The sequence below is a fragment of the Pterocles gutturalis genome, unplaced genomic scaffold (assembly GCF_000699245.1).
Source record: "Pterocles gutturalis isolate BGI_N339 unplaced genomic scaffold, ASM69924v1 scaffold7730, whole genome shotgun sequence".
In the NCBI taxonomy this organism is placed as follows: Eukaryota; Metazoa; Chordata; class Aves; order Pterocliformes; family Pteroclidae; genus Pterocles; species Pterocles gutturalis.
The window spans coordinates 10425-15636 of record NW_010140703.1 but is presented as its reverse complement, the minus strand read 5'-3'; positions in this window follow the sequence as shown (position 1 = coordinate 15636).

Here is a 5212-nt window from a genome sequence, read left to right as displayed (position 1 = left end):
GGTTTAGAGGAGTTGGTCACTTCCATGATGATGCCAAACCCTAGCTCCCACTTGTTCAAACCTTCCTCTCCCCTTAAATACTAATAACTGCTTAACTCTGGCCTGTGGTTTCTTGATTACACCCACCTGCAGGGCCCAGGCCTGATGTATGACAGAAATGTGACAAGAAGTCAAAAAACCAATTTTTTTTTCTGGTAGAGCTCCCTGTTGGTGACAGGTATGGGGCTCATCAAAGGATGTGGGGAGGGTCGGGGCTGCTGCTCTCCAGGCTGGCCCAGCATTTCGCAGTGGTTCCACCTCTCCCAGGAAGCTGCGAAGCCTACTCCATAGCCCCGAAAACCACTGCTGAGCGCCATGTAGGAGGGAAGAGCGCTGCTGTGGTTTAGGTTTGGCAGCGGTAAAAGAATTAGCGAGAGTAGCAGAAACAGGAAAAGGGGGAAGGGCAGCAGCCCTTTTGGTAGTGTTGGCTGCTTCCTAGGGACTTCAGGAATCTCTTATGCCATGTAGCTTTGGTTCCCTCTCGCTCACTCCTAGACTTGTGTACCTCCTGTAGTCCCTGTTTCTACGCCCTTTAGTCTGCAATCCCTTCTCTACCTGTGGTTTGTTTCCTGCGTCTGATTTGTTTACTGCAAATGCTCCCCCCAACAATGTAGGGCTCTTGATTTGAGGTTCTGCAAAAAATCATAGAATGGTTTGGGTTAGAAGGGACCTTAAAGACCATCTGGTTCCAACCCCCCTGCCATGGGCAAGGACACCTTCCACTACACCACATTGCTCAAAGCCTCATCCAACCTGGCCATTCAAAGTTCAGGATCTAATAGAAGGCGTGGGGGAGGCTGGGGAAGCCCCATGGTGGGATCAGAACAATGTTACCAGTTTTCTTTTGCCCCAGCAAGCCCTGCTGTGGGGGCATGGGAAAGGAGTGGAGCTTGGCACACTTTGCTTTAACCAGCCCCACGGGACCTGTTACTAGCTCTGCTGGGACCTGTGCATAGCTGGAGAGGGAAGGGGTAGCCAGGGGAGACCCTGGGCTTTGAGAACATGGGCACTGCTCTGTCTCGGCCCAACACCCTTGTGTAATGCAGCTTCTTGAGAAAAATAGAGGATGTCAGGCGATGTGGTGCTGCTCTTGGTTTGTGCACGTGAAGGATGCCATGTAGTAGAATTTCCTGCCTTGAAAGGGGCAGGAAGAAAAATGCTGGGGACCTTTTTCTTGGAAGGTGAATGAACAAGACAGCAATGAGTGCCAGAATGTCTTCCAAATGTGGGATTTCAGCAGAGGGACAACTGAGGGATGTTGGAAAAGAGTAGAGCTTGTCCAAAGGAGCACAGATGATGAGTAAAGCCATCAACTATTTTAACACTGTATTGGGTTTCTGTGGCAAGGTTGTGGTAGTGGGGGGGGGAGGAGGTGCTCCAGGTGCCAGAGCAGAGATTCCCCTGCAGCCCATGGAGGACCTCATGCTGGAACACATGGATGCCCAGAGGAGGCTGTGACCCTGTCGGAAGCGTGTGCTGGAGCAAGTTCTTGGCAGGACTTGTGACCCCATGGGGCACTCACACTGGAGCAGTTCATGAAGAACTGCAGCCTGTGGGAAGGACTCATGTTGGAGAAGTTCATGGAGGACTGTCTCCCATGGGAAGGACCTCACACTGGAGCAGGGGAAGAGTGTGAGGAGTCCTTCCCCTGAGGAGGAAGCAGCAGCAGAGACAACTTGTGGTGAACTGACCACAACCCCTATTCCCAGGCCTCCTGTGCCACTGGGGGTGGGATGGCGGGGAGGTAGAGAATGCAGGAGTGAAGTTGATCCTGGGAAGAAGGAAGGGGTGGGGGGAAGGTGTTTTTAAGATTTGGTTTTACTCCTCATTATCCTACTCTGATTTGATTGGTAATAAATTAATTTCCTCAAGTAAAATCTGTTTTGCCCGTGATGATAATTGGTGAATGATCTCCCTGTCCTTATCTTGACCCATCAGCTTTTTGTTATATTTCTTCTCCCCTGTCCAGCTGAGGAGGGGGAATGATAGAGCGGCTTTGGTGGTCACCTGGTGTCCAGCCAGGGTCAGCCCACCACAAACACCCACAAAGGCAAAGCCACTGCTGGTGTCCGTCCATGGGACGAGAGCAGGCCAGGGCCTTGATGATCTCTCTTTCTCCAACACATGAGGAGAGTGTTCAGTCTCCCAAACTGTTTTGCTGTTCCTGCTTCTCTGAGGCAGTCTGTGATTTTCTAACCTGGCTTCCCTCCCCTGACCCTGCAGCAGGAAGTCCCCTCGTGTTGAAATTGCTCCTTGAGGGTTGCAGGGGCCTTTCTGCATCCTCCGCTTCAGATGATGTCAGCCAGGGTTATTTCGCTCCCCCAGATAAAAGCTGTGCAGAGACTGAAAGGAAGTGTTAAGTCCATCTTTCTCAGTGGACACAATCACTCTGCAAAGGGAGAATTTGAAAAAACAGCTTAGGGATCAAGTGCAAATACCCTTGGACTTTGAAGGGCTTTGGACATGATGAAACCAAAGCACTTGTCCCCATGGCCCCTGCTGTGTCCCATCGGCAGTGGCCTAGGGCAGAGACAGGCACAGAGGAGAGTTGCTCTTCCTGGCCTGGCTGTGTGGTTTGGCTCCTGAATGCCCAGGGCACCCTGTAGTCGCACACTTTCCTCCCTGGCTGTTCGGCTAATGGAGGGTGACAGCTCCTCATGCTGCTCCCAGGGAGGGATCCAGCTGAGAGGCTGGCTGTGGTGCTCAGCCCTGTTCCCACAAGGAAGCCTGCTTCAGCTATTTACATCTCTCATTTTGATCTGGCTTTTGACATGAAAAGACATGTCAGCCAGGTAAAAGGAAACAAACAAAACGCAGCAACAGCCTCACATCTCTGCTTGTGTATGATCTGCTCCCTAGCACACACCTGCCTCACAGCCACAGATCCTTATCAGCCCTCTGATTTCCTTGCTGTCATCTCTGCTCTCCCTTCACACTGGTGTATAACTTCTAGCGGCAACTTTCTGCATCTTGTTCCCTGCTCTGTCAGATGCTGTGGCTCCCTTGCCCCCTCTCTCTGACATTTCCCTTCTCTCTAGAGTACAGCCAGTGTGGGCAGTGCCCTCACACTGTGTCTGCCTTATTGCATGTGGGGACAGGGACAGGATACCGGTCTTCATTTCCACCCTAAAACTGCTGCAGTGTTTCAGCAAGCAGCTTTCTGCAGCTCTTCCCAGAAGTAGCAGCAATACAGCTGTAAGTGACATTGTCCCTCCCTGGAAACCAGATCTTTTTTTCTTGCTAAGCAGCTTAGGACCTTTCAGGGAGAAAGGTACAGTAAAGGTATGAGAATTTGTTGGGCCAGGGGCCGCAGACACAGCAGAAAGCGTTACCCACCTGTGTTTTTGCTAGAGGACTAGATCTTCTAGACTTGCTGAGAAAGCAGACTTAACCAGTAAGATTATTGTTGAGATGCAGCTAGCTCTGTGGTGCCAATAACCACTAGTACCAGCTGCAGAATAGCGTGGGGGAAAAATCAAACGGAGGTGAACTCCTACTTTTATTAGTGGTTAGTTTTCCTGTGGCGTGGGCAGGCTTCCTGGGTTTGCAGAGCTGGGTGTTCCTTGAGCAATCCCTGAGCCATCTGCTCTGGTTGTTTTACGTGGCTTTCAAGCAGCACAGCAGGGCTGAAATCCTCTAGTAAGAGAGATGTCTGCCCAGTCCAGGGCCTGCAGACCCACGTGAGCCGTGCTGCTGTGAGATGGGGCTCAGTTTACAAGAGTTCTTGGCTTTAACCAGGCAGCTATGGCTCTTTGCTTCATCCGGACTCCTGCTGTGATGATTTCTTGGGAAACTTGTCAGCCAGTGAACCAGCCCTTCTAGCCCTCTTTCTTCCCACAGCCAGCAGGAAGATGGGCTCCTTTCCTGCTCTTCTACCTGCCTCCTCCCATGGTGGCTGTTGGTGCTGGTGACAGGGCTGGCACTAAGCAGGATCAGGCGGAACAGCACTAGCCCTTCTCTCCATGCTTGATGTTTCGCCGAGGCCTCCACATCATAACAGTTCTGTTTTGGGAACAGCCAACAGGGACTTCATACTGAGGAGCTTGTGACAGTGCAGTTGCAATTGTGACTCTCTCCTTCCCCAAGGGAGAAAGGCCCTTGGAGCCTTGCTGAGAAGAGAAACTGAGGCACAGACAGGGCGCTGACACCTTGCTGACCCGGTCTGCAATCCAACCATTTGACTCTCAGATTAATGCTTTATCTTTTAGGTATCCTGCTATGTCCTGTAGGATTCAGGAGCCTCTCAAGCAATGGGAAAGGAAGCAAAAGGAAAACAAAAGGTTTTTCCTGCTAGCTCTTGTCACAGGAAGCCCTGCGCTGTCTGAGGGAACCACCACCACAGAATGCAGAGGCGCTGGGCTTTGAGACTATACAGACCAAAGTAGAAGTTCAAGCAGAGGAAATTCCTGTTCCCATTCTCCCTTCTCCTTTACTGGTTCAGTGCAAGGCCACAATTAAGGATTAACTGCCTCCAAATAGTATTTCAGAGTACCCACCAGCCCTTTGACTTTGTGCCCAAGCTCAGACCTTCAGAGCAGCAGGGTACAGGCAGAGTTGACATGCAGTAAACACCTGAGAAGCGGAACTACAGACTGAGGTACCCCCTGGTGGTACCAGTAGCTTTAACTCTGCCCTTCTGAGAAGACACAGCCCTCTCTGAGGAGTATTTTAATGCTGCAGGCACCTGGGTACTGAGGGGCAACTCCTCAGGGAGCCAGCACGGCCAGCGGTTTCAGCGTGGTTTTACAGGGCCTTGGGCATTAAGGGCTTGAACCTTGTGGGTTATTAACAGTCTTTGGGGTACCAGCGGCAGGGTGGTAACATGACTTTTATCAGAGCCATCTTCCTCATAAAATTCATGTCACAAAAAAAAAAGTTCACTTTGGGGAGCCTTAGTTTTTTGGTTCTTTTTTTGTTTGTTTAGTTGGGTTTTTTTAATTAAAGGAAAATACAGATTGTGGGGTATGACAGTTGGACAAGAGCAGGATGGGAGTGAAACTCCCAGAATTGGACTTTTTGTTGTCTGTTTAATCAGCTTTGGTGTTATGCTGTAATTTCAGGTGCTCTCCCCAGCAGACCGCCTGCATAAAGGAAGTTTTAACATTTGTGCTGGGGTAGTTGTTAAATGTAATTGTCACCACAGTATGCTGTTGGAGACATTTCTGTTCCTGCG